Source organism: Somniosus microcephalus, chromosome 13, assembly GCF_052327205.1.
Source record: "Somniosus microcephalus isolate GS21.2 chromosome 13, FLI_Smic_1.0, whole genome shotgun sequence".
NCBI classification, from domain to species: Eukaryota; Metazoa; Chordata; class Chondrichthyes; order Squaliformes; family Somniosidae; genus Somniosus; species Somniosus microcephalus.
In genome coordinates this window covers 136,036,730-136,049,467 of record NC_140999.1, presented here as the reverse complement: position 1 = coordinate 136,049,467, position 12,738 = coordinate 136,036,730, and positions in this window count along the sequence as shown.

Sequence of the window (12,738 nt, the reverse complement as noted above, 5' to 3'; positions counted from 1 at the left end):
GTTCAGTCCGTAAGGGTGACCCCGAGCTTCCGGTCGCCTGTCATTTTAATTCACCGCTCCATTCCCACTCGGACCTCACCGTCCTTGGCCTCTTGTATTGTTCCACAGAAGCTCAACGTAAACTCGAGGAACAGCACCTCATCTTCCGATTAGGCACTTTGCAGCCTTCTGGACTCAATATCGAGTTCAACAATTTCAGATCATAACCTCGGCCCCTATTACTTTTTTACTTATAATTTTTTCCACCCCTTTGTTTTGGATCTTCCTTTCCCCCACCCCCCCCCCCCTTTCCTTTGGTTTCTCTCTCCCACCTGGCAGCTGTCTCTTACCCTGCCAGTACACTTCACACCTAATCTCAGCTGCCTTTTGTCTCCACGGGCCTATTACCATCTCGTCTGGTTTCGAATACCTTTTATTGTCTCTTTTACTTCTTTTGTTTGATCGCAGCCCTGCCTTCGATCTATTTTATTTTCTTTCCAGTTTTGAAGAAGGGTTTCGACCCGAAACGTCAACTCAAATTTCTCTCCACGGATGTTGCCTGACCTGCTGAGTTTTTTCAGCATTTTCTGTTGTTATTTTAGATGAATGACCAGTTGCTCTGTTTATCATAGTGTTGGTCGAGGGAAGAATGTTGGCCACGAAACCCGAGAACTGTGTGCTGCTCTCCTATGAGACGTTTTACATCTAGCTGAATAGGCAGGTGGGCCCTCAGTCTAAGATCTCATCTGAAAGACAGCACATCTGACAATGCAGTTCTCCCTCTGTACTGTACTGAAGTGTCGGCCTAGATTATGTGCTCAAGTCCTGGAGTGAGGCTTGGACCCTCAACCTTCTGACACAGAGGAATGAGCGCTACCAACTGAACCAAGTTGGCAAAACATACATTAAAATATTTGTGAATGTAAACTCTTGAGAATCCAATTAAAAACAAAAGGAAAGAAAATAGAAAAAGGTAGAAATAGTCAGCAGGTTGTCAATGTCTAAAATTTGATAACGGTCTAATAAAAAGTTACACCTGACTAACTTGTGTATTCCCAACACTTTCTGGATTGATTTCTAGAATGTATAGATTTTGGGGGGGATTTTGCTTGTTTTTCTTCTATAATTGATTTTTTGTTTCAATTTTTGAGTCAGGTTTAGGTATTTTTACAAAATTCTACTTTGTTCCAACTGAAGGCCAGAGCAAAGATTTTACCTCTCCTCTTTAAATATGACCATATTGTGGATGTTGCCAAATTCAGATGTGTTCATGTAATATGCATATTGTTCCTGTTTTCCTGAAGGATTATTAACAGGGATATCATAAACATAAGTAGACTGCCTTATCCTTAATATCTGTTTGGCTCCTTCTTTAGCTTCTATCTTAGCCTACCCAACATTCAGCAGCAGATGAAAATGAATTTATTTGTCTGGTAAAACAGATGTTTCAGAGGATATTATTTTACTTGTTAAATCAGCCTAAATTGAAATCATTATTTATGTCCAAAATTGATTCTTTGGATTAGCTTATTATAAAGTAACTCAATGTTGGTCTGACTGGGAAGTCAGAGGGGATGTTGTGGCATATTCTCCAGGGTTATGCATACTGGGCACATCATAAGTACAGTGAAACATCAGTACCTCATATAGCTGTAGTTGTAAGTATAAGAGGGCCCTCTGGTGTTGCAGAGATTACTCTACATGTCTTAAAACTATAGTACTGTATTGGAATTTTCATATCCCCTGTCTATCCACTGCAGGCTGTGAGGTGGAGATGTTCCTGTTGAGTTACTTGGAGTCAGCATAACCGGAATGCAGTGGAGTACCAGTGGATGAGTGAATTGTATGATGGTCAACAGGGATGATAATCGCAACTAACACTAAAGTTAGTGTATGAGTATTCAGACATACACATGCCAACCATCAACTTGTTAAGCAGCAGTCAGCTTGTCAGCCCATGTGTCAGCTTGTCAGCATTTCACAAGAAGAGTCAGCTTTTTTTCTGGAATAAAAACAGAAAATGCTGGAGACACTCAGCAGGCCAGGCAGCATCTGTGGAGCGAGAAACAGAGTTAACGTTTCAGGTCGATGACCCTTCGTCAGAACTGGAAAAAGTTAGAGATGTAACAGATTTTAAGCAAGTGCAGGGGCAGGGAAAGGGGGAAAGAACAAAAGGGAAGGTCTGTGTTAGGGTGGAAGGCAGGAGAGATTAAAAGACAAAAGGGAAGATGGTGTAAGGCAAATGGAGATGGTAATGGGACAAGTTAAGAAATAAAAGACTGGATTTGGGGCCCGTCAGTGCGAACCAATAGATCAGTCAGAAGGCACAACTGGGCGGCGGTCTGACCAATCAGATCAGTTGGAGGGAGAATTAAGGATATATGGAACAATTTTATACCACTATTGGCTGTGCACAAATTTGAGGCAGGAAAGTTTTCAGATGATTTCTGAGACTCAGTTATAAATGGTTTGATTTGATGTTTATCCCCGAATACATTGTATATACAAATTAAGCTGCTAAAATACAGCTTTTAAAACCGTTCAATTTTCCTCAAAGGAACTTTCGGGGGCAAGCCTAGTTGTTGTGTCAAAGATTTTTTTTTATCAAGACTAGTTGCAGCTGCTTTTTGGAATAAGGATAATATTCTCTGATGTAAACACATGAATTGGCTTTATTGAGCACTATACTATACTGGGGGAATTGTCAGAGCTTGGAAATAAAGAGTGGAGTGAAAATGATGATGAGCTGCACAAATTATACTGAGATTCCCATATTTAGGATTTTACTACAATGTACTGCTCCGATATGCAATACAGATTGTTGGTTTGTTTATGTGCGAGTTGCAATATCCAGTTATAATGGCCACTTCAGACTGGAGGCAATCTAGAAGGTGCATTCCAGAGCACAATGCTCCCTGTAACTGTTCCTGGAAACTACATTTTTGTGCACTTCACTTGTTTTAATGATTGCATTGTGCAGTACATTCTTATTTCTAGTAGAACAAAATAATCCACTGTGACAGGTTCAAAAGAGCAAAATAGGCCAGAAATTACTGTTGGCAAAAATAGTGGATGGCTGCTAAATGCTTTCCTTCACATTATTGAACAGATGGTGCTAACTGATTTAGTTTGACTTACTGAAGTCCTTACCACTACTTTTATTTTTATATTTAAAATATCCCTAACAGTAGGCTTGAAAATGCACACAATAAAGTGTCAAAAATCAAACCTTTATGGGAGGCATGCTCCTAGATCCCTCTGGTATACAAGGCAACTGTCTGCATTTCAGACTATCAGTCAAATTTTGGAGGGCATGGTCAGTGTGTCAGCATTTGCTGATACAAATTTGCACACCTGCTCCACACCACCACCTCACCACTCCCCACCCCCATGTGTTTCTGCCCAAGTCCAGCAGTTAATGCACTGGACAGATCCTCTCTCCTCTTTTTCGTACTCCACAATGGTAATGGATTGGATTGCTGTCTCTGTATACAATAGGTGAAAATTCTTGCAGAAATAGCAATCCTGGCTATTGGCGCTGGAAACAAGTAAAGATGAGAAGCTGGACCTGTCTGGTGCAGCAGCCATCGGACTCAGGCTGGGGTGGGGGGAAATTTTGGATGCATCATTCAAAATGCATAATTTTTAATGTAATATTTGAAAATTTTGCAGGAGACATGCCCCAGACCCCTCCCCCTGACCCCTTCAAACTTGCATGTACTTATTTTTTCCTCCAAAACAAATGAAGGAATGTCATGTATACCTATCACTTAAGTTACTTCTTTTCATGTGCCAGGACTGTTCTTGAATTGTCAGCTTTTTGGGGCTGTGTCACCTTCTTTTGAAGTTGGTCAATTTACACAAGTTTTCTAGGTTGGCCTGTATATATAGACATGTCTGGCTTCCCCAAGAATCCATCCTTTGCTCCTTCCTCATCTACATGCTGCTCCTTGGTGACATCATACAAAGCCCTGGGGTCAGCTTCCATACACACGCTGATGACCTCTCCACTACCTCCCTAAAGGCATCCGCTACATCCATGCCATCAGACTGCTTGCCCAACATCTGGTCTTGAATGATCGGTAACTTCCTCCAGCTATACACTGGGCAGACCAAAGCCATCATCTTTGGCCTTCGGCGCAAATTCTGTACGCTTTCCACCAACTCCATTCCCCTTCCTGGCCACAATGTCTCAGGCTGTTCACAACCTCGGTGTTCTGTTTGACCTAGAGCTGAGCTTCCAAACTCATATCCTCTCCATGGCAAAGACTGCCTACAGACTCTGACCCTGCTACCTCTGACCCTACTTCAGCCCACTTGCCGCTGAAATCTTCACCCATCTTTGTCACTTTCAGATTCAATTACTGCAGTGCTCTTCTGCCTGAACTCCCACCATCCACTTATATGAATTTCAGCTGATCCAAATCTCCAATGCCCATATCATATCCCACACCAAGTCACACTCGCTCATCTCACCCAGTCTCACTGACCTGCAATTGTCTCTCAATCTCCTTTCACTGCAGATTTAATGTTTTCATCCTTGTGTTTAGTTCCCTCTTGTGCATCCCACCTTCCCTTCTTCCTACCGTCAATGACCGAGCCTTCAACTACCTTGGTCCTGTACTCTGCAATTTCCCCCAGCCCCTTTGTATTACCACTTCTCTTTCCTCCTTTAAGACCCTTTTTAAAACCCACCTCTTTGACCAAACTTTTATCATCTTCCTAATCTCTCCTTCTGTGGCTCAGCATCCATTTTCCTTATGCATCTATGAAGCACGTTGGGACATTTTCCTATGTTAAAAGTGGTATATAAATGTAAATTGTAATTGTTCCGATTGACTGAGAATGGTTTTATAACCTCGAATTAGTCTGTGTCAGAACTACTGGTTCAAAAATGAGGACGTTAAGAAGCTATCTGCTAAAATGTTTAACTGGAGGAATCACTAGGATATTTAGCATTTTCCAGCTGCAGAATCCATTTTCTTTCTAAAAACTGTACACTAAAAAAAACATGCTTCTTTAAAGTAGTTTGCTGCAACACATCACCAACTTCTTATTGGGACAACACTACCTACTTGGAGTCCAGATACCAAAATAAATCTTGTGGAGACATGATGAGGTCAACAAAATCATTTTAATAGGACACAAATAAAGAGACATGGAGACACTTGGGGCTCGATTTTAATAATGGATGCGGGTTGAGGGCGGGCCCACTGCTCGGCAGCTTTCAGACCCGGACCTGGCTGCCGCCTCCCAGCACTTCCGATTTTGGCTTCATTGGCCTCGTTACGGCCGACATGTGGGTCCCGCCAGGCAATTGCTTGGAGGATGTCAGTTTCTCGCATCTCATGACGCGTTGTTTATTTGAAAATTTAAAGGGGCCATGTCCCCTTTGCAAAAAATGTCATTGGGATGGCTTGTGCTTTATTATCTTGAAAGGAGAGTTGACAGCGTCTGTTTCGAGCAAAATTTAATGAATGATATTGCTGGTCATATTATTCCAGAAAGAGAATCATGATTTTTTGATATATGACTTTATTATCTGACTATGAAATGAAAAAGATGCCAGATATATTCCAATCATTGGCTTAGTAATATTAATGCTTTTTTCTCTTAAAGGTGCTGGGAGCTGCAAGAATTGCAGCCCCAATAACTAAGGCTGTAGCCAGGTTCAATGAGGGCTCTCTCAATGCTCTTGTTGAGGGGATTAGAGGATGTCAGGAGCTCCTCTTCCCTGGAAATGGAAGGAGGAGGCCTCCTCAGCAAACCAAGGCAGCTTGGCTGCAAATTGCTGAGGAGGTGAGCTCGAGGTCTGTGTGCAGACGCACATGGGTTCAGTGTGGAAAAAGGTTTAATGATCTGCTGAGATCACCTAAAGTGTGGCCTCTGTGTTCTGGGAAATGGAAGTTCAATGGTGAGGGCTCAGGGCGATTTCCATGTAGAATGATGGTGGTAGCACTGAGCACAAACCATCGTTTATTGGACAGATGATGCTTGGGGTTTGAGACTGTCGTACCTATATTCATCTCCATGTGCCAGCCACCTGTGGTTGAAGTGTTAGCTTACGCGAATCTGGCATGGCTGAATGCATTCCTTGCCTGACGGCCATCAATGTGCTCGCCTGCTGCTGGATTGGCCACATCCGCCCCCACAAGGCCTCACTCCCCGTCCTCCTCATCTTCTTCCAAGGAGGCTGTATGCTGATTCACTTGTTCATCAGGCAACACTAAGCCGCACTGCTCTTCCTCCGAATCGCGTGGGGGGCGAGATGGAGGCGGATTGGGTGTCTGAAGCCTTTTTTTCCGATTTTCGCAGCTGACCCGCCTCCAAACCCGCCTCCTCAGAGCTATTAAAATCGAGTCCTTGCTGTCAGATTGTTTTTTTTTATTTGTTTATGGGATGTGGGCCTCGCTGGCAAGGCCAGCATTTATTGCCCATCCCTAATTGCCATTGAGAAGGTGGTGGTGAGCTGTCTTCTTGAACTGCTGCAGTCTGTGTGGTGAAGGTACTCCCACAGATCTGCTAGGTAGGGAGTTCCAGGATTTTGACCCAGCGACAATGAAGGATCGGCGATAAACTTCTAAATCAGGATGGTGTGTGACTTGATGGGGAACTTGGATGTGTTGGTGTTCCCATGCACCTGCTGCCCTTGTCCTTCTAGGTGGAAGAGGTCGCAGGTTTGGGAGGTGCTGCCGAAAAGCCTTGGCGAGCTGCTGCAGTGCATCTTGTAGATGGTACACACTGCAGCCACGGTATGCCGGTGGTGGAGGGAGTGAAGGTTTAAGGTGGTGGATGGAGTGCCAATCAAGCGGGCTGCTTTATCCTGGATGGTGTGGAGCTTCTTGAGTGTTGTTGGAGCTGACTCATCCAGGCAAGTGGAGAGTATTCCATCACACTCCTTACTTGTGCCTTGTAGATGGTAGAAAGGCTTTGGGGAGTCAGGAGGTGAGACGCTCGCTGCAGAATACTTAGCCTCTGACCTGCTCTTGTTGCCACAGTAGTTATGTGGCTGGTCCAGTTAAGTTTCTGGTCAATGGTGACCCCCAGGATGTTGATGGTGGGGGATTCGGCAATGGTAATGCCGTTGAATGTCAAGGGGTGGTGGTTAGACTCTTGCTTGTTGGAGATAGTCATTGCCTGGCCAGCTGTTGTTGCATGCAGTCATGGACAGCTTCATTATCTGAGGAGTTGTGAATGACCCTGAACACTGTGCAGTCATCAGCGAACATCCCCATTTCTGACCTTATGTTGGAGGGAAGGTAATTGAGGAAGCAGCTGAAGATGGTTGGGCCTAGGACACTGCCCTGAGGAACTCTGTGCAGCAGAATGTGAGGCAGCTAGTGTAATATACTGCTCCATATATCCCACATAACCTCGAACCCTCCCTTTCAAATGACTATTAGAGAGGCAATGATCTCAAGCATACACCTTTACACATATTCTGATTCTGCCTATGCCTCCTGCCCTTTATGGAAGCTGTTTTATTATGATGGGCCTGACTTATCCTCAGGACTCTACTTTATGCCCTGTCGGCTTCTTACTCAAGGGCATAGGGTCAATTCTACTGTAGAGATAGGCATCTGGGCCCTTTTCTTGCTAGTTCACCTTCCAAATTTCCAAAGATCACCTGCTTAGCCCTGCCTCAGGACTAGCCAATCCAATATGGGACGAGGATGAGCAAGAGGAGACAGAAAGTCCTAATTCTGACTTTCCTTGCAACCCCTTCCCAACCTATAGTGATGATAAAAAGAATGGTCCCATGAGGGGCCTCATCCCTGCCATATGACTGGGTGATCCTTAATAATTGTATGATTTTTTTTAACTACACACAGCTATGCTAATCATTCAGCTTAGTACATACTTAGTGAAACCTAGAATTCCTTTAATAACTGTTTTTTAAAGGATGCGACAGCTGCCAATGAAGTTGAAGTAGTTGCACATGCGCAGTCTCAGTGGTCTTTTGGTTGTTCGCTTCAGGACTCACGGGTTCTGGGGAAAAGTTGCCAAGAATACAGAGTGGGCCTTCAGGACTCATGGGTTCTGGGGAAAAATTGCCGAGAATATGGAGCGGGCCTTCAGGACTCACGGGTTCTGGGGAAAAGTTGCCGATAATACGGAGCGGACCTTCAGGACTCACGGGTTCTGGGGAAAAATTGCTGAGAATACGGAGCGGGCCTTCAGGACTCACGGGTTCTGGGGAAAAATTGCCATGAATACGGAGCAGGCCTTCAGGACTCACGGGTTCTGGGGAAAAATTGCAGAGAATATGGAGCGGGCCTTCAGGGCTCACGGGGTCTGGGGAAAAAATGCTGGGAATATGCAGCAGGCCTTCGGGTCTCACGAAAAAATGCTGAGAACATGGAGCGGGTCTTCGGGTCTCATGGGCTCTTTGGAAAAAAACAGAAACATCATCAATATCAGCTTCTAGATTACATGCAGAACGCTTCTGCGCAGCTTTGGCAGCAGCTTCCGGTTCGTTGGTAGCAGTCACTCCATTTTTTAAAAGATCATCAGAGTATAAGATCACAGCAATCACTTGAAACAAAATGTGTTAATAAAATGCAAGACCCGATCATTTTGCACACTGACACAAAGCTGATTTTCTAAGAATTTTATCTGCCATTTTATACATCGATCCAATATGTTTAAAATCAAACCTATCACTATTTTATTGGGGAGGGAGGGGTAGAAGAATGACACTTGGCCAGGAAGTAGGGGGGAGGGGGGAACAGAAGAGACAAAGAAAACATTAAACAGAACATTTTGTTGAATAGATATGAGAAAACATTAAAGGAGTGCTGTCTGTCATGAATCTTATCATGACTCATGAAGTAACACTGGGCAGCCAGCTGATGGCGCCGTCCAAGGAGTATAAATACTCAGGTGTGGGCCCAGCTTGCTCAGGATGTTTCTGTAACCAGGAACTAGAGATGTAACTAGAAATCTCATGGTTTTGAAACAGTTGATTAAAGCCTTGTTTTATACTCAAACCAAGTGCTCAGTAGTCTTTTTACATCAATTTAATCAACTGTGTATCGACTCCACACTCAGTAATTTTGGGAACAGCCAGCTACGACTTCAACTGTAGAAGGGAACTCCAACGTAGTAATCAATCCATCATGGACAAACTACTCAGACCCGCCCGTCTTGACCTGGACCCGAATTCACCTACAACTGCTAAGGTATGGAAACACTGGTATCGTACCTTCAGCAACTTCCTCAGGGTGTGTGGCGAGAATGTTCCTGATAAATTAGAGAAACTTGCCAATTATGTATCTGCTCATGTGTTTGACTATATCGAAGACTGTGTAGATTATGGCTCCGCTATCCTAATATTACAGCGACTATATGTTAAGGCCCCAAACGAAATGTTTGCTCGGCATCTACTGGCCATTACTCGACAACAACCCGGGGAATCACTTGACGAATTCCTTCAAAAGCTTTGCAGGCTCAGCAAGGATTGTAATCAGGGGAATTTATAATGGGGAACAAAGAAATGGCAGACCAACTAAATACATACTTTGGTTCTGTCTTCACAAAGGAGGACACAAATAACCTCCCAGAGATGCCGGGGAACATAGGGTCTGATGAAAGGGTGGAGCTGAAAGAAATCAGTATTTGTAGGGAAATGGTGTTAGGAAAATTGATGGGACTGAAGGCCGATAAATCCCCAGGGCCTGATAATCTACATCCCAGTGTACTTAAGGAAGTGGCCCTAGAAATAGTAGATGCATTGCTGGTCATCTTCCAGAACTCGATAGACTCTGGAACAGTACCCATGGATTTGAGGGTAGCTAATGTTACCCCACTATTCAAAAAAGGTGGTAGAGAAAAAGCGGGGAATTATAGGCCAGTAAGCCTGACATCAGTAGTGGGGAAAAAGATGTAATAGCAGAGCACTTGGAAAGCAGTGACTGGATCGGACAAAGTCAACATGGATTTACAAAAGGTAAATCAAGCTTGACTAATCTACTGGAATTTTTTGAGGATGTAACTGGTAAAATAGATAAGGGAGAACCAGTGGATGTGGTGTATTTGGACTTTCAAAAGGCTTTCGATAAGGTCCCGCATAAGAGATTAGCGTGCAAAATTAAGGCATATGGGATTGAGGGCAAGGTATTGACTTGGATAGAGAACTGGTTGGCGGACAGAAAGCAAAGAGTTGGAATAAACGGGTCGTTTTCCGAGTGGCAGGCAGTGACTAGTGGGGTACCGTAAGGATCGGTCCTAGGACCCCAGCTGTTCACAATATATATTAATGATCTGGGCGAGGGAATTGGATGTAATATCTCCAAGTTTGCAGATGACACAAAGCTGGGTGGGAGGGTATGCTGTGAGGAGGATGTCGTGAAACTCCAGTACGATTTGGACAGGTTGAGTGACTGGGCAGAAACATGGCAAATGCACTATAATGTGGATAAATGTGAGGTTATCCACTTTGGTGGCAAAAACAGGAAGGCAAATTATTATTTGAATGGCAATAGATTGGGAGAAGGGGAAGTGCAAAGAGACCTGGGTGTTCTTGTGCACCAGTCGCTGAAGGTAAGCATGCAGGTGCAGCAGGTGGTTAAGAAGGCAAATGGTATGTTGGCCTTCGTAGCAAGAAGGTTTGAATAGAGGAACAAGGATGTCTTTCTACAGTTGTACAGGGCCTTGGTGAGACCGCACCTTGAGTATTGTGTGCAGTTTTGGTCGCCTTACCTGAGGAAGGACTTTCTTGCCATGGAAGGAGTGCAGCGAAGATTCACCAGGCTGATACCTGGGATGGCAGGAATGACGTATGAGGAGAGATTGTGTCGATTGGGCTTATACTCACTGGGGTTTAGAAGATTAAGAGATCTCATCGAAACCCATAAAATTCTGTCAGGCCTGGACAGACTAGATGCAGGAAGGATGTTTCTGATGGCCGGAGCGTCCAGAACCAGGGGTCATAGTTTAAGGATAAGGGGTAAGCCATTTAGGACTGAAATGAGGAGGAATTTCTTCACCCAGAGAGTGGTGAACCTGTGGAATTCTCTGCCACAGAGGGCAGTGGAGGCCAGTTCATTAAATATATTCAAGAAAGAGTTGGATATATTCTTCTGGACGTCCTGTGGGTGCACTGGGACCTGGTGGTAGCCCCGTATGAGGTCGACTTTCGGGAAGACGGTGCTCCCTGCCAAATGGGCAGAGAAATCCTGGATGTGGGGGATCGGGTACCGATCAGGAGTGGTGGCGTTGATTAGGCGTCGATAGTTGCCGCATGGTCGCCATCCGCCGCCAGGCTTTGGGACGATATGGAGGGGTGAAGACCAGGGACTATTCGACCGGTGAATAATCCCTAACTGTTCCATGGTCGCGAACTCCGCCTTTGCAACCGCCAGCTTGCCCGGTTGCAGGAGCCGGGCCCGCGCGTAGACCGGGGGGCCGTTGGTGGTGATGTGGTGTTCCACACCACATTTCGTGGCTGTGGAGGAGAACGTGGGTCTTGTCAGGTCGGGAAATTCGGCGAGCAGACGAGCGAACTCGTCAGGAGTCGGGAAAACACAGGCGACGGTGCGCGACGTAGTGTTACTGCGGTAACAAGGGATAGAATTGAAAGTTGCCGCATTGATCAACCGCCGGTTCTTCACGTCGACCAGGAGGCTGTTGGTGCACAGGAAATCTGCGCCGAGAATGGGTTGAGAAACCTTGGCTGTAACAAACTCCCAGTGAAAACGTCGCCCCCCGAAGCACACCTCCACTCGCCGTCTGCCGAAGGTCCGAATTGCTCCGCCATTGGCCGTTTCAAGGGCGAGGCCGTGATTCCCTGCCTGCACATCGAGGGCGAACGCGGGTAAAATGCTGCACTGCGCTCCAGTGTCGCAGAGAAAACGACGACCGGAGAGCGTATCGGTGATGAAAAGCAACTTGCCCACGTTGCCGATCGCCATGGCAGCCGCGGAGCGCCCGTTAGACCTGTTCCTCAGTAGTCGCAGTTGTTTTTTTGGGGGGAAAGCTGCAGGGAGGGCGGCAACGTCGCGCCTTCGCGCCGAACTGCGCATGTTAGAAACATAGCCCAGCAGGCTGACGAGTTGGGCGGCGTCTGTGGGGGACGGGCGCCTCGTGGCGGTGCAGTACTGCTGCGTTAGCGCAAAAATTTTGTCCGCTTCTGCCGCGAGTGCCGCGCAGTCTTCCACCTCGGATCTGGCCAGGGCAGCTTGCACCTGCTCAGGCAGCTGGATGAGGAATAATTCACGGAATAGGAAGCATTCCGGTTCTGAGCCCAGGAGTGTGAGCATTTGGCTCATCAACTCCGAAGGCTTGGAGTCCCTGAGCCCGGGTATAGCGAGCAATCGACGGGCGCGCTCCGATTTAGTGAGCCCGAAAACTTGCCGCAACCGCGCCTTGAGGGTTTCATACTTGCGCTCCGTTGGAGGGTTCTCGAGGAGGCTGACGATCCGCGAGGCGGTAGAGCTGTCGAGTGCGGAGACCACATAGAGATATTTGGTCTGATCCGCAACGATGTCCCTCAGGGCGAACTGTGCCTCGACCTGAATGAACCACGAGATCGCTTGCTGCTCCCAGAACTGCGGTAGCTTCAGCGAAATGGCGTTGGCCTCCATGCTGTGTTCTTTTTGTGAAAAACGTTCACAAAAAACAGGGTCACCAATGTAGGAATTGACGAATTCCTAACCAATAACTGAGGTCGACTCAGGAGATCAATCAAACAGGTCTTTAATGTAAGACTAAACGAGTTCTAACAGTTTGTTGAGATCGATACAGGAGAACCACGAAAAC